Genomic DNA, 24,832 nt, shown 5'->3' on the forward strand with positions numbered 1-24,832 from the left:
TAGAAGCGCCTGCCCGCGCTGTGATTGGTGCAGGGGAAGGGAAGTGGGCGTGTCCGGGCGCGGCCCACGTGGGGGAGGCAAAGGCTGGCTGGAGCGCATGCGCAGCCCGCCTCGCACCGTTCGGAAGCTTTTCAAATTTTTTTTTCCGAAACAAATTGAAAACTCATTAATTCCCCCAACCTCCTCCCCTCTAAAGTGCGATCATTATTATTCTTGTTTTTCCTCATTTGTGTGGGGTATCTTTTTTTTACCTTTCGGTGGCGTGCGCCGATCCAACCGACCCCTGGGCGTTGCGTGCTAGCGTCAGCGCGTAAGCGGAGGGGGGGGTGGTTTGTATTGACGCGAGGCACTCACCAATCAGGAGCGCGCAAAACGCTGGGAGAACCGGGCGGGCTGACGGTCCTCCAAGCAATGGCGGCGCGAGAGGGGAGCGGGACCTCGGTGGGCTGCGCGCGCCGATCCAACCGACCACTGGGCGTTGTGTGCATGCGTCAGCTCGTAAGCGGTGGGGGGTTGATTGACGCGAGCCGCCCGCCAATCAGGAGCGCGGAAAACGCTGGGAGGCCCGGACGGGCTGACGGTCCTCCAAGCAATGGCGGCGCGGGAGGGGAGCGGGACCTCGGTGGGCTGCGCGCGCCGATCCAACCGACCACTGGGCGTTGTGTGCATGCGTCAGCTCGTAAGCGGTGGGGGGTTGATTGACGCGAGCCGCCCGCCAATCAGGAGCGCGGAAAACGCTGGGAGGCCCGGACGGGCTGACGGTCCTCCAAGCAATGGCGGCGCGGGAGGGGGGGTGGGACCTCGGTAGGCTGCAGGCCGCGTTCATTTCCTATTTATTTTATTTCCTTTCCAGTTTGAAAAAGGGTTAGTCCCGAAACGTCACTCTAATTTCTGTCCATGGATGTTGCCTGGCCTGCTGAATTTTTCCAGCATTTTCTGTTGTTATTTCCTGCTTTCATTGTCTGCAGGAGCTGTTAAAGGGAAGGGGAGGAGGAGGTGGATAAAAACCCAGCTTGTGAGTGTTTATTCCTTTGCATTACCTTTATTGCAAGGCTATTCATCAATTGAATTCATTTAAAAATAAGTGAACCTTTTCTCTTTTTCCCTTTTATCCAGAACAAAGAGCCCTGGTGCTGTGAACATTTTGGTGGGCAGCCACTTTTAAAGAGACAAAGACCAGCATCTTCCTCCTCTCTCTCTCTCTCTTGTGAGTATTTGTGGTGGGTGGGGGGGGTGAGTCAAAGGGGACTGCGGCCCCTTTTCAACAAAAACAATTGCTTGGCCATTTAAAGGGGAAAGGGTGCCCCCCCAGGTATTTAAAGGGGCAGTGCCTCTCTCTGTATCATGTAAGAGCAGGGAGGTTCTGCTTGAACTGTACAAAAACACCAGTTAGGCCACCGGCTAGTCGGCTGCGTGCAGTTCTGCTCGCCCCATTGCAGGAAAGATGTGAATGCTCAAGACAGGAGATTTACGAGGATGTCCAAAAGATGTAATAGCAGAGCACTTGGAAAACAGTGACCGGATCGGACAAAGTCAACATGGATTTACAAAAGGTAAATCGTGCTTGACTAATCTACTGGAATTTTTTGAGGATGTAACTGGTAAAATAGATAAGGGAGAACCAGTGGATGTGGTGTATTTGGACTTTCAAAAGGCTTTTGATAAAGTCATGCATAAGAGATTAGCGTGTAAAGTTAAGGCACATGGGATTGGGGGCAAGGTATTGACTTGGATAGAGAACTGGTTGGCAGACATAAAGCAAAGAGTTGGAATAAACGGGTCTTTTTCCGAGTGGCAGGCAGTGACTAGTGGGGCACCGCAGGGATCGGTCCTTGGACCTCAGCTATTCACAATATTTATTAATGATCCGGACGAGGGAACTAGATGTAATATCTCCAAGTTTGCAGACGACACAAAGCTGGGTGGGCATGTGTGCTGTGAGGAGGATGCCGAGAAACTCCAGTATGATTTGGATAGGTTGGGTGATTGGGCAGAAGCATGGCAGATGCAATATAACGTGGATAAATGCGAGGTTATCCACTTTGGTGTCAAAAACAGGAAGGCAGATTATTATCTGAATGGCAATAGATTGGGAGAAGGGGAAGTGCAACGAGACCTGGGTGTCCTTGTGCACCAGTCGCTGAAGGTAAGCATGCAGGTGCAGCAGGCGGTTAAGAAGGCAAATGGTATGTTGGCCTTCGTAGCGAGAGGGTTTGAGTACAGGAACAAGGATGTCTTGCTGCAGTTGTACAGGGCCTTGGTGAGACCACATCTTGAGTATTGTGTGCAGTTTTGGTCACCTTATCTGAGGAAGGATGTTCTTGCCATGGAAGGAGTGCAGCGAAGATTCACCAGGCTGATACCTGGGATGGCAGGAATGACGTATGAGGAGAGATTGGGTTGATTGGGCTTGTACTCGCTGGAGTTTAGAAGAATGAGAGGGGATCTCATTGAAACTTATAAAATTCTAAGAGGACTACACCGACTAGATGCAGGAAGGATGTTCCCGATGGTCGGGGAGTCCAGAACCGGGGGTCACAGTTTAAGGATAAGGCGTAAGCCATTTAGGTCTGAGATGAGGAGGAATTTCTTCACCCAGAGAGTGGTGAACCTGTGGAATTCTCTACCACAGAAGGCAGTGGAGGCCAATTCATTAAATATATTCAAGAAGGAGTTAGATATATTTCTTAAGGCTAAAGGGATCAAGGGATATGGAGAGAAGGCAGGGACAGGGTACTGAATTTGGATGATCAGCCATGATCTCGTTGAATGGCGGAGCAGGCTCGAGGGGCCGAATGGCCTACTCCTGCTCCTATCTTCTATGTTTCCATGTGTCCCCAGGTATTTAAAGGGGCAGTGCCTCTCTTTCTGTATCATGTAAGAGCAGGGAGTTTCTGCTTGAACTGTACAAAAACACCAGTTAGGCCACCGCGTGCAGTTCTGGTCGTCCCCATTGCAGGAAAGATGTGACTGCTCGAGACGGGAGATTTACGAGGATGTTGCCAGGACTAGAGAATTTCAGCTGCAAGGAAAGATTGAATACATTCTCTGGGTGAAGAAATTCCTCCTCCATTTCTGTCCTAAATGGCTTACCCCTTATCTTTAGACTGTGACCCCTGGTTCTGGACGCCCCGACCATTGGGAACATCCTTCCTGCATCTAGTCTGTCCAGTCCTGTCAGAATTTTATAAGTTTCAATGAGATCCCCTCTCATTCTTCTAAACTTCAGCGAGTATAAGCCCAATCAACCCAATCTCTCCTCATACGTCATTCCTGCCATCCCAGGTATCAGCCTGGTGAATCTTCGCTGCACTCCCTCCATGGCAAGAACATCCTTCCTCAGATAAGGCGACCAAAACCGCACACAATACTCAAGGTGCGGTCTCACCAAGGCCCTGTACAACTGCAGCAAGACATCCTTGTTCCTGTACTCGAACCCTCTCTATTAGTCTGTCTATATCCTCTTGAAGTCTATCTCTATCATCCTCACTGTTCACTATACTTCCAAGTTTTGTGTCATCTGCAAATTTTGAAATAGTGCCCTGTACACCCACGTCCAAGTCATTGATATATATCAACAACAACTTGTATTTCTATAGCGCCTTTAACGTAGTAAAACGTCCCAAGACGCTTCACAGGAGGATTTTAAGACAAAAAATTTGACACCGAGCCACATAAGGAGAAATTAGGACAGGTGACCTAAAGCTTGGTCAAAGAGGTAGGTTTTAAGGAGCGTCTTCAAGGAGGAAAGAGAGGTAGCGAGGTGGAGAGGTTTAGGGAGGGAATTCCAGAGCTTAGGGCCCCGGCAACAGAAGGCACGGCCACCAATGGTTGAGTGATTTATAATCAGGGATGCTCAAGAGGGCAGAATTAGAGGAGCGCAGATATCTTGGGGGATTGTGGGGCTGGAGGAGATTACAGAGATAGGGAGGGGCGAGGCCACAGTGGGATTTGAAAACAAGGATGAGAATTTTGAAATCGAGGCGTTGCTTAACCAGGAGCCAATGTAGGTCAGCGAGCAGGGGTGATGGGTGAACGGGACTTGGTGCGAGTTAGGACACGGGCAGCAGAGTTTTGGATGACCTCAAGTTTACGTGGGATGGAACGTGGGAGGCCAGCCAGGAGTGCGTTGGAATAGTCAAGTCTAGAGGTAACAAAGGCCCGGATGTGGGTTTCAGCAGCGGATGAGCTGAGGCGATGTTACGGAGCGATGTTACCGAGGTGGAAGTAGGCGCTCTTTGTTATGCTGTGGATATGTGGTCAGAAGCTCATTTCAGGGTCAAATATGACACCAAGGTTGCGAACAGTGTGGTTCAGCCGCAGACAGATGTTAGAGAGAGGGATGGAGTCAGTGGCTAGGGAACGGAGTTTGGGGCGGGGACCGAAAACAATGGCTTCGGTCTTCCCAATATTTAATTGGAGAAAATATTTGCTCATCCAGAACATATCAAGAAAAGCAGTGGTCCTAGAACCAACACCTGGGGAACGCCACTGTGTACCTTCCTCCAGTCCGAAAAACAACCGTTCACCACTACTCTCTCTTTCCTGTCACTAGGCCAATTTCATATCCATGCTGCCACTGTCCCTTTTAGTAATGGGCTTGCCAGAAAAGTTGAAGCCCATGGCTGTGGCACTTTATCAAATGCCTTTTGGAAGTCCAGGTACACCACATCATAGAAACATAGAAGATAGGAGCAGGAGTAGGCCATTCGGCCCCTTGAGCCTGCTCCGGCACTCAATGAGGTCATGGCTGTTTATCCAATTTCAGTACCCTGTCCCTGCTTTCTCCCCATACCCCTTGATCCTTTTAGCCTTAAGAAATATATCTAACTCCTTCTTGAATATATTTAATGAATTGGCCTCAACTGCCTTCTGTGGTCGAGAATTCCACAGGTTCACCACTCTCTGGGTGAAGAAATTCCTCCTCATCTCTGTCCTAAATGGCTTATGCCTTATCCTTAAACTGTGACCCCTGGTTCTGGATTCCCCCGCCATCGGGAACATCCTTCCTGCATCTAGTCTGTCTCGTCCTGCTATAATTTTATGAGTTTCAATGAGATCCCCCCTCATTCTTCTAAACTCCAGCGAGTATAAGCCCAATCGACCCAATCTCTCCTCATATGTCATTCCTGCCATCTCAGGTTTCAGTCTGGTGAATCTTAGCTGCACTCCCTCCATGGGAAGAACATCCTTGTTCAGATAAGGCGACCAAAACTGCACACAATACTCAAGGTGTGTTCTCACCAAGGCCCTGTACAACTGCAGCAAGACTTCCTTGTTCCTGTACTCAAACCCTTTCGCTATGAAGGCCAACATACCATTTGCCTTCTTAACCGCCTGCTGCACCTGCATGCTTACCTTCAGCGACTGGTGCACAAGGACACCCAGGTCTTGTTGAACTTGCCCTTTTCCCAATCTATTGCCATTCAGATAATAATCTGTCTTCCTGTTTTTGCCACCAAAGTGGATAATCTCACATTTATCCACATTGGGCAGATGCATGGCAAATGCAGTATAATCACCCAACCTTTCCAAGTCATACTGGAGTTTCTTGGCATCCTCCTCACAGCACACACGCCCACTTAGCTTTGTGTCGTCTGCAAACTTGGAGATATTACATCTAGTTCCCTCGTCTAGATCATTAATATATATTGTGAATAGCTGGGGTCCAAGGACCGATCGCTGCGGTACCCCACTAGTCACTGCCTGCCACTCGGAAAAAGACCCATTCATTCCAACTCTTTGCTTCCTGTCTGCCAACCAGTTCTCTATCCAAGACAGTACCTTGCCCCCAATCCCGTGTGCTTTAACTTTGCACGCTAATCTCTTATGCGGGATGTTATCGAAAGCCTTCTGAAAGTCCAAATACACCACATCCACTGGTTCTCCCTTATCTATTCTACCAGTTACATCCTCAAAAAATTCCAGTAGATTAGTCAAGCACGATTTACCTTTTGTAAATCCATGTTGACTTTGTCCGATCCTGTCACTGTTTTCCAAGTGCTCTGCTATTACATCTTTTATAATGGACTCTAGCATTTCCCCCACTACCGATGTCAGACTTACATCAACCGCATTGTCCTCATCAACCCTCTCCGTTACATCATCAAAAAACTCAATCAAGTTGGTTAAACACGATTTGCCTTTAACAAATCCGTGCTGGCTTCCCTTAATTAATTCACACTTATCCAAGTGACTGTTAATTTTGTCCCGGATTATCGTTTCTAAACGCTTCCCCACTACCAAGGTTAAACTGACTGGCCTGTAGTTGCTGGGTTTATCCTTACACCCTTTCTTGAACAAGGGTGTAACATTTGCAATTCTCCAGTCCTCTGGCACCACCCCCGTATCCAAGGAGGATTGGAAGATTATGGTCGGTACCTCCGCAATTTCCACCTTTTACTTCCCTCAGCATCCTAGGATGCATCCCATCCAGTCATGGTCACTTATCTACTTTAAGTACAGCCAGCGTTTCTAGTACCTCCTCTTTATCAAAATTTAGCCCATCCAGTATCTCCTCTACCTCCTCCTTCACTATGTCTATGGCAGCATCTTCTTCCTTGGTGAAGTCAGATGCAAAGTACTGATTTAGTACCTCAGCCTTACCCTCTGCCTCCATGCGTAGGTCTCCTTTTCGGTCCCTAATCGGTCCCACCCCTCCTCTTACTACCCGTTTACTATTTATATGCTTATAGAAGACTTTCAGATTTCTTTTTATGTTAGCTGCCAGTCTATTCTCATACTCTCTTTGTCCTTATTTCCTTTTTCACTTCCCCTCTGAACTTTCTGTATTCAGCCTGGTTCTCACTTGTGCAAGGGTCAAGGATGTCTCCGAGCGGCTGCAGAACATCTTGGAAGGGGAGGGTGAACAGCCAGTTGTCGTGGTGCATATAGGCACCAACGATGTAGGTAAAAAGCGGGATGAGGTCCTAAAAGCGGCATATAGGGAGTTAGGAGGTCAATTAAAAAACAGGACCTCAAAGGTAGTAATCTCAGGATTGCTACCAGTGCCACGTGCTATTCAGAGTAGAAATAGAAGGATACTTCAGATGAATATGTGGCTAGAGGAATGGTGCCAGGGGGAGGGATTCAAGTTCCTGGGACATTGGAACCGGTTCTGGGGGAGGTGGGACCAGTTCAAACCGGACGGTCTACACCTGGGCAGGGCTGGAACCGATGTCCTAGGGGGTTTGTTTGTTAGTGCTGTGGGGGAGGGTTTAAACTAAAATGGAAGGGGGTTGGGAACCTGAGCAGGGAGACAGAGGCAAGGGAAACAAGGATAAAAGCAAAAGATAGGAAGGAGAAAAACAAAAGTGGCAGCCAGAGAAATCAACGGTTTAAATCAAACGTGGCCACAGTAAATAATAATTCTAATAGGTCTAAGAGCGTTAAAAAAACAAGCCTGAAGGCTTTGTGTCTTAATGCGAGGAGCATTTGTAATAAGGTGGATGAATTGGCTGCACAAATAGAGGTAAATGAATATGATTTGGTTGGGATAATGGAAACGTGGCTCAAGGAAGGCCAAGACTGGGAACTCAACATCCAGGGGTATTCGATATTCAGGAAAGATAGGCAAAAAGGAAAGGGAGGTGGGGTAGCCTTACTGGTTAAAGAAGGGATATTAGCTCTGATGATGTGGAATCTGTATGGGTAGAATTGAGAAATACTAAGGGGAAAAAAACATTAGTGGGAGTGGTATATAGACCTCCAAACAGTAAGGCGGAGGTTAGGGATGGCATTAAAAGGGAAATTAAAGAAGCGTGCAATAAGGACACAGCAGTCATCATGGGTGACTAATCTACATATAGATTGAGCTAACCAAATTGGTAACAATACTGTGGAGGAGGAATTCTTGGAGTGTTTACGGGATGGTTTCCTGGACCAATATGTCGAGGAACCAACCAGAGATCAGGCCATCTTAGACTGGGTATTATGTAACGAGAAAGGATTAATTAGCAATCTTGTTGTACGAGGCCCCTTGGGTCGGAGCGATCATAATATGATCGAATTCTTCATTAAGATGGAGAATGAAGTAGTTGACTCAGAAACAAGGGTCCTCAATTTAAATAAAGGAAACTACGATGGTCTGAGGAGCGAGTTGGGTAGGATTGATTGGGGAATGGCACTCAAAGGGTTGACGGTGGATAGGCAATGGCAAACATTCAAAGACCGAATGGATGAACTACCGAAGTTGTTCATCCCAGTTTGGCATAAAAATAAAACAATAAAGGTGACTCAACCATGGGTAACAAGGGAAATTAGGGATAGCATAAGATCCAAGGAGAGGACATACAAATTGGCCAGAAAAAGCAATAATCCTGAGGATTGGGAGCAGTTCAGGATTCAACAAAGGAGGACAAAGGGATTAATTAAAAAAGGGAAAATAGAATATGAGAGTAAGCTTGCAGGGAACATAAAAACTGACTGTAAAAGCTTTTATAGATATGTGAAGAGTAAAAGATTGGTGAAGTCAAGCGTAGGTCCCTTGCAGTCAGAATCGGGGGAATTTATAATGGGGAACAAAGAAATGGCAGACCAACTAAATACATATTTTGGTTCTGTCTTCACAAAGGAGGACACAAATAACCTCCCAGAAATACTGGGAAACATAGGGTCTGATGAAAGGGTGGAACTGAAAGAAATCAGTATTTGTAGGGAAATGGTGTTAGGAAAATTGATGGGACTGAAGGCCGATATATCCCCAGGGCCTGATAATCTACATCCCAGGGTACTTAAGGAAGTGGCCCTAGAAATAGTAGATGCAATGCTGGTCATCTTCCAGAACTCGATAGACTCTGGAACAGTACCCATGGATTGGAGGGTAGCTAATGTTACCCCACTATTCAAAAAAGGTGGCAGAGAAAAAGCGGGGAATTATAGACCGGTAAGCCTGACATCGGTAGTGGGGAAAATGCTAGAGTCCATGATAAAAGATGTAATAGCAGAGCACTTGGAAAGCAGTGACAGGATCGGACAAAGTCAACATGGATTTACAAAAGGTAAATCATGCTTGACTAATCTACTGGAATTTTTTGAGGATGTAACTGGTAAAATAGATAAGGGAGAACCAGTGGATGTGGTGTATTTGGACTTTCAGAAGGCTTTCAATAAGGTCCCGCATAAGAGATTAGCGTGCAAAATTAAGGCACATGGGATTGGGGGCAAGGTATTGACTTGGATAGAGAACTGGTTGGCGGACAGAAAGCAAAGAGTTGGAATAAACGGGTCGTTTTCCATGTGGCAGGCAGTGACTAGTGGGGTACCGATCGGTCCTAGGACCCCAGCTGTTCACAATATATATTAATGATCTGGATGAGGGAATTGGATGTAATATCTCCAAATTTGCAGACGACACAAAGCTGGGTTGGAGGGCATGCTGCGAGGAGGATGTCATGAAACTCCAGTACGATTTGGACAGGTTAGGTGATTGGGCAGAAACATGGCAAATGCACTATAATGTGGATAAATGTGAGGTTATCCACTTTGGTGGCAAAAACAGGAAGGCACATTATTATTTGAATGGCAATAGATTGGGAGAAGGGGAAGTGCAAAGAGACCTGGGTGTTCTTGTGCACCAGTCGCTGAAGGTAAGCATGCAGGTGCAGCAGACGGTTAAGAAGGCAAATGGTATGTTGGCCTTCGTAGCAAGAGGGTTCGAGTACAGGAACAAGGATGTCTTGCTACAGTTGTACAGGGCCTTGGTGAGACCGCACCTTGAGTATTGTGTGCAGTATTGGTCGCCTTATCTGAGGAAGGACGTTCTTGCCATGGAAGGAGTGCAGCGGAGATTCACCAGGCTGATACCTGGGACGGCAGGAATGACGTATGAGGAGAGATTGTGTCGATTGGGCTTATACTCACTGGCGTTTAGAAGATTGAGAGGGGATCTCATCGAAACCTATAAAATTCTGTCAGGCCTAGACAGACTAGATGCTGGAAGGATGTTCCCGATGGTCGGGGAGTCCAGAACCAGGGGTCATAGTCTAAGGATAAGGGGTAGGACATTTAGGACTGAAATGAGGAGGAATTTCTTCACCCAGAGAGTGGTGAACCTGTGGAATTCTCTGCCACAGAGGGCGGTGGAGGCCAGTTCATTAAATATATTCAAGAAAGAGTTGGATATATTTCTTAAGGCTTAAGGGATCAAGGGATATGGGGAGAAGGCAGGGACAGGATACTGAATTTGAATGATCAGCCATGATCTCATTGAATGGCGGAGCAGGATCGAAGGGCCGAATGGCCTACTCCTGCTCCTATCTTCTATGTATTCTCAACCTGACATCTGTCATACGCCCCCTTTTTTCTGCTTTCTTACTCTCTATGCCTTTTGTCATCCAGGGAGCTCTGGTTTTATTTGCCCTACCTTTCCCCCTCGTGGGAATGTACCTCGACTGTACCTGAATCATCTCATCTTTAAAGGCAGCCTATTGTTCGATTACAGTTTTGCCTGACAATCATTGATTCCAATTTACCCGGGCCAGCTCTGTTCTCATCCCACTGAAATTGCCCCCCCTCCTCCAGTTAAGTATTTTGACTCTAGATTGCTCCCTGTCCTTTTCCAGAGCTAACCTAAACCTTATGATATTATGATCACTCTTCCCTAAATATTCCCCTACTGAAACTTGATTCACCTGACGCACCTCATTCCCCAGAACCAGATCCAGCAATGCCTCCTTCCTCGTTGGGCCGGAAACGTACTGATCAAGAAAGTTCTCCTGAACACACTTCAGAAGTTCTTCCCACTGTCTGCCCTTTACACTATTACTATCCCAGTCTATATTAGGATAATTGAAGTCCCCCATTATCACTATTCTATTGTTCTTGCATCTCTCTGTAATTTCCCTGCAAATGTGCTCCTCCATATTGTCCCCACTAGTCGGTAGCCTATAGAATACACCTAGTAGTGTAATGGCACCTCTATTGTTTCTTAACTCAAACCAAATAGATTCTGTCCTTGATCTCTCCAGGACATCCTCTCTCTCCAGCACTGTAATATTCTCCTTCTTCCTTCTTAGGCAGTCCCTCGGAACCGAGGATGACTTGTTTCCACATTAAAAATGAGTTCTCAGGTGACTGATGAGTCCAGTGTGGGACCGACAGTCTCTGTCACAGGTGTACCAGACGGTGGTTGAAGGGGCGGGTGGGTGGGGTGCTTAGGTTGACGTGCGCTGCCTGCGCTTGGCTTCCACTTGCTCCCGGTGAAGAGACTCGGTGTTCGGCGCTTCCCGGATGCTTCTCCTCCACTTTGTGCGGTCTTGGGCCAGGGATTCCCAGGTGTCGGTGGGGATGTTGTATCTTTTCAAGGAGGCTTTTTCAAGGAGCACTGTAATATACCCCTTTAATCAATACTGCCACACCACCACAACCTTTCTTTCCTTCCCTATCTTTCCTGAACACCTGATATCCAGGAATTTTTAATACCTAATCCTGCCCTTTTTTGAGCCAGGTCTCTGTTATCAGCACATCACATTCCCATGTGGCTATTAGTGCCTGCAGCTCACCAACCTTACTTACTACACTTTGTGCGTTTAAATACATGCACTGTAAAATTCTTGTATTGTAGGAATTGTCAAATTCCTAACGAAAGTACTGAGATCGAGACTATCAGCTAACCAAATGAGGTTTAATGCAAACTGGTAAAAGTTTCAAACAAAAACGCAGGAGAAACTCTAAACAGGTCTGTACTCAAACTGGTTCCACGAGGACTGAGAGAGAACGCCTCCCCCCTCTGATGTCATCACGTTTCCCGCCATTGGGAACGTCACGTGACCTGCGTGATGACGTCATCGCGCTGGATCGACATTTTACCGAACCTGCGCTATTTATACAAAGCAAACAATTAAAGGTAACGAACCCCTGTTAAAGGCAATTATATACATTACTGCAAGAGTCTCTTGGTGGCTCTGCCACAGTATTCTCTTAGACTGACCCCACCTAATACCGTACTATTTCTTACTCTAGTGCTCTTTGTATCTCCCACTCTTTTGTGCACCATGTTTGTCCTGGCTAATGCTACATCACAGAAACCCCACAGTGCAGATAGAGGCCATTTCGGCCCATCGAGCCTGCACCGACACATATCCCACCCGATCCCTGTAACCCCTACACCAACACATATCTCACCCTATCCCCGTAACCCCACGTATTTAATCCCCCTAACACTAAGGGTCAATTTATCATAGCCATCCTGGTGCCCATCCCCCTGCTCAATTGGTTTAAACCCTCCCCAACAGCACCAGCAAACCCCCCAGTGAGGATATTGGTCCCGGCTCTGTTGAGGTGTAACCCGTGTAGGGGGTTTCTCTTGCTTGCTCTGGTCTCCTGCCAGGCTTCTTGCAATAATTACCCGTGAGTGGTTCGACCCACTCGCCCCTACGGTTCTAGACCTTGGACTTAGGTGCAGGGAGCTGTAGTGCAGAAAAACTCAATAGACCAGGTCGAATAGCACGAAATGGATGCCTTTATTGAACAGTTTGCAGCATTATAAAATACATGTCATATGCACAGATTAAAGCAACTACAAGCATGCACACATCTATAAACTTAACTCTATAGAAATGGGGAACACACGGCACATCGTGAAAGGGGTAACACATTACAATTACCCTTAACCCCCTCCCCTAAACCTAACTAAGTTTCGATTTGAGGGACGCGGGATCATGCTCACCACTTTAAGAATTGCGAAAAGGGCTTTGCAGCCTTTCGACACAGCTTTCCGTCGTCACGTGGGTTTGGAAGCTTCTGGCGCAGCTTGTTTTCCTCTTGGTTCTCCTGCGATGTAGGCAGCCGGCACAGCCTTGGTGAGCGCTCGCCACGGATGGATCCGTTTCCGATGTGATTTTTAAGAACTGGATGCACACGGATGAATCCGTTACCGATGTGATGTTGAAGAACTGGATCCTGGGCTCCGGGACCTGAGTGTCTTCTTCTCCGGCCTGGGTCGTCGATGATCTCCCGACAAAAGTACCCGGGCCTCCCTCGTCTTCTTCCCGTCATGGCTGGGCCTTTCCTGGCCGAGCTGGCTTCCAAGCCGAATTCTTCTCGTCGTGGCCGGGCCTTGCCTGGCCGAACACTGAACACGTTCCGAACCGAAGTGCCGTTTAACCGAAGAGTCTGTCCCCAAGCGTCCTTGGACTTTACTCAATTCACAGTTATACTTTTTTGGAACATTCTTATCTCCCGCCAAATCATAGTCCTGTCTTTGTAATAATTTTGGCGGGCAGAACTCTCTGCAGGGGTGTTTTGTCTTCATAACGGGAGTCGGTGATAGCTTAACTGGCCTTCCTGGGCCGATAATGTCTTTGCTTTGTCACCGTAACTTGGTTTGTATATTGATCGGTCTGGAGATTGCCCTGGATGGCTGTTAAACGGCTTCTCTTTGTACAGTGTAATGGGTTTAAGCGTTCGTTCAATTGTCCGCTCATTTCTTGATGGGTCTCATCCTGCCACCCAAATCTGTCCTGTACTTATAATCTAATCAATATTTATGCTCAGTTCCATGAGTTTCAGCTTCCCGAAACTGGTTTTCGCCGGCTTTTAATGCCCTCAATCCACAAGCCTGTCTGGCTTGCAGTAACAGAAATTCAAATGGTCCCAGAAGCTGGTCACGAGGTCTGGCGGCCATTTTTGTGTGCCCTTTTATCAAAGGTTTCTCTGTATAAGCTTCTTTGGTCAATAAAGCTGTTTTATTTAACCCTATTTTCCTGCGTGATTATTTAATGAAAATTTCGCGAATCTTACACCCGTCTGACCTGTACAGGTCCCACCTCCATCAGAACCGGTCCCAATGTCCCAGGAATCTAAATCCCTCCCTCCTGCACCATCTCTCCAGCCACGCATTCATCTGCTCTATCCTCCTGTTTCTATCCTCACTCACACCTGGCACCAGGAGTAATCCGGAGATTACTGCCTTTTTGAGGTCCTGCTTTTTAATCTCTCTCTCCTAGCTCCCTAAAATCTGCCTGCAGGACCTCATTCCTCTTTCTGCCTATGTCGTCGGTAGCGATATGGGCCGCGACCTCTGACTGTTCACCTGTCCGGCAGCCGTTCAGTGACATCTTTGAGCCTGGCACCAGGGAGGCATCATACCATCCTAGAGTCACATCTGCGACCGCAGAAACACCAGTCTGTTCCCCTAACTATCGAATCCCCTATCGCTATTGCTTTTCCTGATTTCCCCCCACTCCGGTACAGCTGAGCCACCCTTAGTGCCGATAACTTGGCTCTGGCTGTACTCCCCAGAGGAACCCTCACCAGAGCGAGATGCACTCGGGGGGACTCCTGCACTACTTGCCTGGTCCTCCTTTTCCTTCTGGTGGTCACCCATTGTTCGGGAGATGGATGGAGTCAGTGGCCAGGGAGCGGAGTTTGTGGCGGGGACCGAAACATAGAAGATAGGAGCAGGAGTAGGCCATTCGGCCCCTCGAGCCTGCTCCGCCATTTAATAAGATCATGGCTGATCATCCAACTTCAGTACCCGGTCCCTGCTTTCTCCCCATATTCCTTGATCCCTTTAGCTTTAAGAACTATATCTATCTCCTTCTTGAATATATTTAATGAATTGGCCTCCACTGCCTTCTGTGGTAGAGAATTCCACAGGTTCACCACTCTCTGGGTGAAGAAATTCCTCCTCATCTCTGTCCTAAATGGCTTACCCCTTATCCTTAGACTGTGACCCCTGGTTCTGGACTCCCCGACATCGGGAACATCCTTCCTACATCTAGTCTGTCTAGTCCTGTTAGAATTTTATAAGTTTCAATGAGATCCCCTCTCATTCTTCTAAACTCCAGCGAGTATAAGCCCAGTCGACCCAATCTCTCATACGTCATTCCTGCCATCCCAGGTATCAGCCTGGTGAATCTTCGCTGCACTCCCTCCATGGCAAGAACATCCTTCCTCAGATAAAGCGACCAAAACTGCACACAATACTCAAGGTGTGGTCTCACCAAGGCCCTGTACAACTGCAGCAAGACATCCTTGTTCCTGTACTCGAACCCTCTCGCTACAAAGGCCAACATGCCATTTGCCTTCTTAGCCGCCTGCTACACCTTCATGCTTACCTTCAGCGACTGGTGCACAAGGACACCCAGGTCTCGTTGCACTTCCCCTTCTCCCAATCTATTGCCATTCAGATAATAATCTGCCTTCCTGTTTTTGACACCAAAGTGGATAACCTCGCATTTATCCACGTTATATTGCATCTGCCATGCTTCTGCCCAATCACCCAACCTGTCCAAATCATACTGGAGTTTCTCGGCATCCTCCTCACAGCAGACACGCCCACCCAGCTTTGTGTCGTCTGCAAACTTGGAGATATTACCTCTAGTTCCCTCGTCTAGATCATTAATATATATTGTGAACAGCTGGGGTCCTCGGACCGACCCCTGCGGCACCCCACTAGTCACTGCCTGCCACTCAGAAAAAGACCAGTTTATTCCAACTCTTTGCTTCCTGTCTGCCAACCAGTTCTCTATCCAAGTCAATACCTTGCCCCCAATCCCATGTGCCTTAACTTTGCACGCTAATTTCTTATGCGGGACCTTATCGAAAGCCTTCTGAAAGTCCAAATACACCACATCCACTGGTTCTCCATTATCTATTTTACCAGTTACATCCTCTAAAAATTCCAGTAGATTAGTCAAGCACCATTTACCTTTTGTAAATCCATGTTGACTTTGTCCGATCCTGTCACCGTTTTCCAAGTGCTCTGCTATTACATCTTTTATAATGGACTCTAGCATTTTCCCCACTACCGATGTCAGGCTTACCGGTTTATAATTCCCCGTTTTCTCTCTACCACCTTTTTTGAATAGTGGGATAACATTAGCTACCCTCCAATCCATGGGAACTGTTTTTGGATTTTGGAAGATGACCAGCAATGCATCTACAATTTCTAGGGCCACTTCCTTAAGTACCCTAGGATGTAGATTATCAGGCCCTGGGGATTTATCGGCCTTCAATCCCGTCAATTTCCCTAACACCATTTCCCTACAAATACTGATTTCTTTCAATTCCTCCCTCTCATTAGACCCTATGTTCCCCGACATCTCTGGGAGGTTATTTGTGTCCTCCTTTGTGAAGACAGAACCAAAGTATATATTTAATTGGTCTGCCATTTCTTTGTTCCCCATTATAAATTCCCCTGATTCTGACTGCAAGGTACCTATGCTTGACTTCACCAATCTTTTTCTCTTCACATATCTATAGAAGCTTTTAAAGTCCGTTTTTATGTTCCATGAAAGCTTACTCTCATACTCTATTTCCCCCTCTTAATTAATTCCTTTGCTGAATCCTAAACTGCTCCCAATCCTCAGGTTTGCTGCTTTTTCTGGCCAATTTATATCTCCTCTCCTTGGATCTTATGCTATCCCTAATTTCCTTTGTTAGCCACGGTTGATTCACCTTTTTTGTTTTATTTTTATACCAAACAGGGATGAACAAATTCTGCAGTTCATCCATGCGATCTTTAAATGTTTGCCATTGCCTATCCACCGTCAACCCTTTGAGTGGCATTCCCCAATCAATCCTACCCAACTCGCTCCTCAGACCATTATAATTTCCTTTATTTAAATTCAGGACTCTGAGTCAACTACTTCACTCTCCATCTTAATGAAGAATTCGATCATATTATGATCGCTATGCCCCAAGGGGCCTCGCACAACAAGATTGTTAATTATTCCTTTCTCATTACATAATACCCAGTCTAAGATGGCCTGATCTCTAGTTGGTTCCTTGACATATTGGTCCAGGAAACCATCCTGTATACACTCCAGGAATTCCTCCTCCACAGTATTGTTACTAATTTGTTTAGCCCAATCTATATGTAGATTAAAGTCACCCATGATAACTGCTGTGCCCTTATTGCACGTGTCTCTAATTTCCCTTTTAATGCCATTCCCAACCTCCACATTACTGTTTGGGGGTCTGTATACAACTCCCACTAATGTTTTCTGTCCCTTGGTATTTCTCAGTTCTACCCATACAGATTGCACATCATCAGAGCTAATATCCTTCCTTACTGTTGTGTTAATCTCCTCTTTAACCAGCAATGCTACCCCACCTCCTTTTCCTTTTTGCCTGTCTTTCCTCAATATTGAATACCCCTGGATGTTGAGTTCCCAGCCCTGGTCACCCTGGAGCCATGTTTCCGTAATCCCAATCATATCATATCATACGTCAATAGCTTCGGTCTTCGATATTTAATTGGAGAACATTTCTGCTAATCCAGAACCGGATGTCGGACAAGCAGTCTGACCATTCAGAGACAGTGGAGGGGTTGAGAGAAGTGGTAGTGATGTAGAGCTGGGTGTCATCAGCGTACATGTGGAAACTGTGGGGGGGGAAATGGAATTAAACTTCATCTTCAGAAAACAGAGAGACTGTTCAAGAAAGCCTGAAGTCTCTAAAAATGGACAGGTTCACAATACAGAAATCTACACCAACAAGTAGTATTTATATTGCGCCTTTAAAATAGTAAAACGTCACAAGGTGCTTCATAGGAGTATGAGAAGACAAAAAATTTGACACCGAGCCACATAAGGAGATATTAGGGGAGATGGCCAAAAGCTTGGTCACAGAGGTGGGTTTTAAGGAGCATCTTAAAGGAAGAAAGAGAGGCGGAGAGGTTTAGGGAGGGAATTCCAGAGCTCGGGGCCCAGGCAGCTGAAGGCACAGCGGCCAATGGTGGAGCGATTAAAAATCAGGGATGCTCAAGAGGGCAGAATTGGAGGAGCGCAGAGATCTCTTTGGTGGGGGGGGGTGGCTGGAGGAGATAGAGATGGGGAGGGGGGTGAGGCCATGGAGGGATTTGCACCAGGATGAGAATTTTGAAACTGATTGTACAAACAGTTCTCCACCCAGATTTCATCCCATCAGCCTGACTGTCTACCCTGACTGTAACTGGTAGAATAGGTAAGGGAGATAAGTGGATGTGGTGTATTTGGACTTTCAGAAGGCTTTCCATAAGGTCCCGCATAAGAGATTAGCGTGCAAAGTTAAAACACATGGGATTGGGGGCAAGGTACTGACTTGGATAGAGAACTGGTTGGCAGACAGGAAGCAAAGAGTTGGAAAAAACGGGTCTTTTTCCGAATGGCAGGCAGCGACCGGTGGAGTACCGCAGGGATCGGTCCTGGGACCCCAGCTATTCACAATATATATAAATGATCTAGACGAGGGAACTAGATGTAATATCTCCAAGTTTGCTGACGACACAAAGCTGGGTGGGCGTGTGTGCTGTGAGGAGGATGCCGAGAAACTCCAGTATGATTTGGACAGGTTGGGTGATTGGGCAGAAGCATGGCAGATGCAATATAACGTGAATAAATGCGAGGTTATCCACTTGGTGGCAAAAACAGGAAGGCAGATTATTATCTGAACGGTAATAGATTGGGAGAAGGGGAAGTGCAACAAGACCTGGGTGTCCTTGTGCACCAGTCGCTGAAGGTAAGCATGCAGGTGCAGCAGGCGGTTAAGAAGGCAAATGGTATGTTGGCCTTCGTAGCGAGAGGGTTCGAGTAAAGGAACAAGGATGTCTTGCTGCAGTTGTACAGGGCCTTGGTGAGACCACATCTTGAGTATTGTGTGCAGTTTTGGTCGCCTTATCTGAGGAAGGATGTTCTTGCCATGGAGGGAGTGCAGCGAAGATTTACCAGACTGATATCTGGGATGGCAGGAATGATATATGAGGAGAGATTGGGTCGATTGGGCTTATACTCGATGGAGTTTAGAAGAATGAGAGGGGATCTCATTGAAACTTATAAAATTCTAAGAGGACTAGACAGACTAGATGTAGGAAGGATGTTCCCGATGGTTGGGAGTCCAGAACCAGGTGTCACAGTCTGAGGATAAGGGGTAAGCCATTTAGGACAGAGATGAGGAGGAATTTCTTCACCCAGAGAGTGGTGAACCTGTGGAATTCTCTACCACAGAAGGCAGTGGAGGCCAATTCATTAAATATATTCAAGAAGGAGTTTGATATATTTCTTAAGGCTAAAGGGATCAAGGGATATGGGGAGAAGGCAGGGACAGGGTACTGAATTTGGATGATCAGCCATGATCTCATTGAATGGCGGAGCATGCTCGAGGGGCAAAATGGCCTACTCCTATCTTCTATGTTTCTGTCCTATGAATGTGCCTCCTTATTGTTGCTTCTGCATGCTAACTTCTGAAAGTTAGCATGCAGGTACAGCAAGTAATTTGGAAAGCAAATGGAATTGCCTTTATTGCAAGGGGTATGGAGTATAAAAGTAGGGAAGTTTTGATGCAACTTTACAGGGTGCTGGTGAGACCACACCTGGAGTACTGCGTACAGTTTTGGTCTCCATATTTAGGGAAGGATATACTTGCATTGGCTGCAGTGCAGAGAAACATAGAAAAATAGGAGCAGGAGTAGGCCATTCAATATGATCCGGGCTGTTCCTCTATCTCAATACCATATTCCCGCTCTCTCCCCATACCCCTTGATGCCTTTTGTGTCTAGAAATCTATCCATTTCCTTCTTAAATATATTCAGTGACTTGGCCTCCACAGCCTTCTGTGGTAGAGAATTCCAAAGGTTCACCACCCTCTGAGTGAAGAAATTTCTCCTCATCTCAGTCCTAAATGTCCTACCCCGTATTCTGAGATTGTGACCCCTCGTTCTAGACCACCCCCCCAGCCAGGGGAAACATCCTCCCTGCATCCAGTCTGTCTAGCCCTGTCAGAATTTTATATGTTCCAATGAGATCCTCTCTCATTCTTCTAAACTCTAGTGAATACAGGCCTAGTCAACTCAATCTCTCCTCATACGACAGTCCTGCCATCCCAGGAATCAGTCTGGTGAACCTTCGCTGCTCTCCCTCTATGGCAAGTATATCATTTCTTAGGTCAGGAGACCAAAACTGCACACAGTACTCCAGGTGTGGTCTCACCAAGGCCCTGTACAACTGTAGTAAGACATCCTTGCTCCTGTACTCAAATCCTCTTGCAATGAAGGCCAACATACCATTTGCCTTCCTAACTGCTTGCTGCACCTGCATGTTTGCTTTCAGTGACTGGTGTACAAGGACACCCAGGTCCCTTTGTACATCAACATTTCCCAATCTATCACCATTTAAATAATATTCTGCCTTTCTGTTTTTCCTACTGAAGTGGATAACTTCACATTTATTCACATTATACTGCATCTGCCTCCTACCATCTGGAAGACGCTACAGATGCATTCGCACCCGTACGACCAGATTTAGGAACAGCTTCTTTCCCAGGGCTGTCATCCTACTGAACTCCACAAATAAACACTAAAGCCTGCACACCTGCCGATGCACTTTATTATGGCCATATTTATGCTAATATATATGTACAAATGTATGTTGAAATGTTTAGGTGTCCTAATCCAAATTGTACACTCTCGGGAGCCGCAAGCCTACATTTCGTTGTACTGCACTTGTGCACTAACAATGACAATAAAAGTTGATTTGATTTGATATTTGCCCACTCACTCAGCTTGTCTAAATTACCTTGAAGCCTCTTTGCATCCTCCTCAAAAATCACAATCCCACCTAGTTTCGTGTCATCAGCAAACTTGGAAATATTACATTTGGTTCCCTCATCCAAATCATTGATATATATTGTGAATAGCTGGGGCCCAAGCACTGATCCCTGCGGTACCCCACTAGTCACTGCCTGACACCCCGAAAAAGACCCATTTATTCCTACTCTCTGTTTCCTGTCTGTCAACCAATTTTCAATCCATGCCAGTATATCACCCCCAATCCTATTGCCTTAATTTTGCACACTAACCTCTTATGTGGGACTTTATCAAAGGCCTTCTGAAAATCCAAATACGCCACATCCACTGGTTCTCCCTTATCTATTCTACCAGTGACATCCTCAAAAGGCTCCAGTAGGTTGGTCAAACACTATTTCCCTTTCATAAATCTGTGCTGACTTTGTCTAATCCCGTTGATGTTTTCTAAGTGTCCTGTTATCACAATCTTTATAATAGACTCTTTAGCGTTTTCCCAACTACTGATGGTAGGCTAACCAACTTGTGCAGCAGCTGGGGCCTGAAAATCAGCTTCACTGCCCCTGGGCTGGGAAAGGGCGACATGAGGCAACATTCTCCCTCTTACTCTTTCTACACTCTTTTTACAGGGTTTTAGAAGTAGAGCATTTACAGACAGGAAGCTCAGACCAAAAATCATGTCCGGGTCAGACAGAGTCGCTCGATTCATCAGGACCTGAATATCATTGGCCTTTTCACATGGAAGGAGAGAGCAGCGATCACAGCGCGGACAAACCGCACACGTGTTCCATGTGTGGACTTGGATTCAGCCGATCGCCTGACCTGGCGAGACACGTGCACCGTCACACCGGGGAGAAACTGGGTAAAGGTGGGGACAACAGGATGGGATTCAGTTCCACATCTGTGTCGGAGGTTCATCGGCACAGTTACACCGGGGACAGTCCGTTCACCTGCTCCGTGTGTGGGAAGGGATTCACTCAGTCATCCCACCTGTTGAGACAGCAGCATGTTCACACTGATGAGAGACCGTTTCAATGTTATGACTGTGGGAAGAGCTTCAAAAGTCCTGGGAATCTGATGAATCACCAGCGTGCTGACACTGGAGAGGGGCTGTTTCCCTGCTCCGTGTGTGGGAAGCGATTCTCTCGGTCCAACCATCTGCTGAGACACCAGCTTGTTCACACTGATGAGCGACCCTTTAAATGTTGTGACTGTGGGAGGAGCTTTAATAGTTCCCAAGAGCTGAAGGCACACCACCATCTTCACACCGGGGAGAGGCCAATCACCTGCTCCGTGTGTGGGAAAGGATTCACTCGGTCATCCGACCTGCTGAGACACCAGCGAGTTCACACCAGAGAGAAGCCGTTCACCTGCTCTGTGTGCGGGAAGGGATTCACTCGGTCATCCGACCTGCTGGCTCACCAGCGAGTTCACACCAGGGAGAGGCCGTTCACCTGCTCCATGTGTGGGAAGGGATTCACTCACTCATCCCACCTGCTGACTCACCAGCGAGTTCACACCGGGGAGAGGCCATTCACCTGCTCCGTGTGTGGTAAGGGATTCACTCAGTCATCCTACCTGCTGACTCACCAGCGAGTTCACACGGGGGAGAGGCCGTTCACCTGCTACATGTGTGGGAAGGGATTCACTCAGTCATCCCACCTGCTGACTCACCAGCGAGTTCACACTGGGGAGAGGCCATTCACCTGCTCCGTGTGTGGTAAGGGATTCACTCAGTCATCTGACCTGCTGACTCACCAGCGAGTTCACACGGGGGAGAAGCCGTTCACCTGCTCCATGTGTGAGAAGAGATTCACTCGGTCATCTCACCTGCTGAGACACCAGCGTCTTCACACCGGGGAGAGGCCGTTCACCTGCTCTGTGTGTGGGAAGAGATTCACTCAGTCTTCTGACCTGCTGAGACACCAGCGAGTTCACTCTGCCCTGCCGGCAGCTGGGGCAACGTGAATGTGGAAAATGTTTTATAAATTTTGTACTGCTAGTTAATCTGTCAGCCTGTTGAGCTGATGATTCCCTTCATTTGACCTTTCATGGTATTACATAGAAGGTGCAGCACAGAAACAGGCCATCTGGCCCAACTGCTCTAGCCTCCCTTTCACCCTCATGTGGCTCCCCCTTAAATGCATCTATACTTTTAGCCTCAACCACTCCCTGTGGTAGCGAGTTCCACATTCTCACCACTCTCTGGGTAACCAAGTTTCTCCTGAATTCCCTCCTGGATTTATTAGTGACCATCTTATATTTTGTGGATGTTAAAACCCCAATGACTGAGCTGCATTTTAATATTCTGTACAAATAAATCAGCTTCGTTTGATACATACAATCGATTGAGTCCTTGTTTCTAAGATAAGACGAGAGCCAATTGATGACTTGTTACAGACATTCCCTGTCCTTTCAATATCTGTGTCCAGGAGAGAAGCTTCTGTTACTTTGTGTTTTATTACAATCGAGGTTCTGGAAGTCATTGTGGGGGAATGGAACATTTTAAAATTCTCAGCACCTGGAATCAACATCAAACACTCCCAGGGCAGGTAAAGCACGGGTTAGATACAGAGTAAAGCTCCCTCTACACTGTCCCATCAAACACTCCCAGGGTAGGTACAGCACGGGTAAGATACAGAGTAAAGCTCCCTCTACACTGTCCCATCAAACACTCCCAGGGCAGGTACAGCACGGGTTAGATACAGAGTAAAGCTCCCTCTACACTGTCCCATCAAACACTCCCAGGGCAGGTACAGCACGGGTTAGATACAGAATAAAGCTCCCTCTACACTGTCCCATCAAACACTCCCAGGGCAGGTACAGCACTGATTAGATACAGAGTAAAGCTCCCTCTACACTGCCCCATCAAACACTCCCAGGGCAGGTACAGCACGGGTTAGATACAAAGTACAGCTCCCTCTACACTGCCCCCATCAAACACGCCCAGGACAGGTACAGCACGGGTTAGATACAGAGTAAAGCTCCAGATACACTGTCCCATCAAACACTCCCAGGGCAGGTACCTCAGGGGTTAGATACAGAGTAAAGCTCCCTCTACACTGTCCCATCAAACACTCCCAGGGCAGGTACAGCACGGGTTAGATACAGAGTAAAGCTCCCTCTACACTGTAAAATACCCTGGTCGTGTATACATATATCTGTAGGATTAGGGTTTGGTTTAATCTCATGTGATGAAGGTTTTTCTGCTTTCTGTTGACTTGTGGATTTGTGCTGTGCTAGAAATGATGAAAGGGTTAAATTGTCCATTCCCAGGATGTTTCCGGGTTTGATAATATCCGTTCACAGTTGAGCCGACAGTGCTGCTTGCTTCCTGCTGAAGTCCTGGATGTCTGATCCCTGCCTGTTTGACCACAACTTTGTCAACACAATGGGCGGAAGACAGCGAGAGGAAGTGGGACAATGGGCCCTGGATGATCAACAAGTTGGCATCTGGTGTTTTGTCAGGAAATCACTCATTTCTGGGCCTCTTGTTCACAAACTCTGGTCAGGCCCCAATGAATCATCAGTGGTCGGGAAATTATTGGTAAAAATTCTGAGGGACAGAATTAGTCTCCACTTCGAGAGGCAAGGATTAATCAAGGATAGCCAGCATGGCTTTGCCAGGGGAGATCATGTCTGACCAATTTGATTGAATTTTTCGAGGGGGTGACTAGGTGTGTGGATGAGGGTAATGCAGTTGATGTAGTCTACATGGACTTCAGTAAGGCTTTTGACAAAGTCCCGCATGGGAGACTGGTCAAGTAGGTAAGAGCCCATGGGATCCAGGGCAATTTGGCACATTGGATCCAAAATTGGCTTAGTGGCAGGAGGCAGAGGGTGATGGCCGAAGGTTGTTTTTGTGACTGGAAGCCTGTGTCCAATGGTGTACCGCAGCTGATGTTAGGCTCACTAGCCAGTAATTCCCTGGTTTATCCCTACTACCCTTCTTGATTGAAACATATAAGATCCTGAGGGGTCTGGACATGGTGAATGTGGAGAGGATGTTTCCTCTAGTGGGAGAATCTAGAACTAGGGGTCATTGTTTAAATATAAGGGGTCACCCATTTAAGACTGAGATGAGGAGAATTTCTGGTATCATCCTTGTAAATCTTCTCTGCACCCTCTCCAGTGCCTCTATATCCTTTTTATAATATGGCGACCAGAACTGTACGCTTTACTCTAAGTGTGGTCTAACCAAGGTTCGATACAGGTTTAGCATAACTTCACTACTTTTCAATTCTATCCCTCTAGAAATAAACCCTAGTGCTTGGTTTGCTTTTTTTATGGCCTTGCTAACCTGTCCCAACTTTTAGTGATTTGTGTATT

At 46.9% G+C, this 24,832-nt stretch overlaps 2 pseudogenes across 1 annotated transcript; one reads left to right on the forward strand and one right to left on the reverse strand.

The window, feature by feature from the left end:
* LOC147094447 (uncharacterized) overlaps positions 1–24,832 on the reverse strand; it is a 440,563-nt pseudogene that overhangs the window by 379,418 nt on the left and 36,313 nt on the right.
* Positions 779–23,185, forward strand: LOC147094456 (uncharacterized; annotated as a pseudogene). Its single transcript, XR_015074744.1, has 3 exons — positions 779–1,015; positions 1,117–1,207; positions 21,133–23,185. The product of XR_015074744.1 is annotated as an uncharacterized LOC147094456 (transcript).

Source organism: Somniosus microcephalus, unplaced genomic scaffold (genome assembly GCF_052327205.1).
Source record: "Somniosus microcephalus isolate GS21.2 unplaced genomic scaffold, FLI_Smic_1.0 unresolved_chr1, whole genome shotgun sequence".
Classification (NCBI taxonomy): Eukaryota; Metazoa; Chordata; class Chondrichthyes; order Squaliformes; family Somniosidae; genus Somniosus; species Somniosus microcephalus.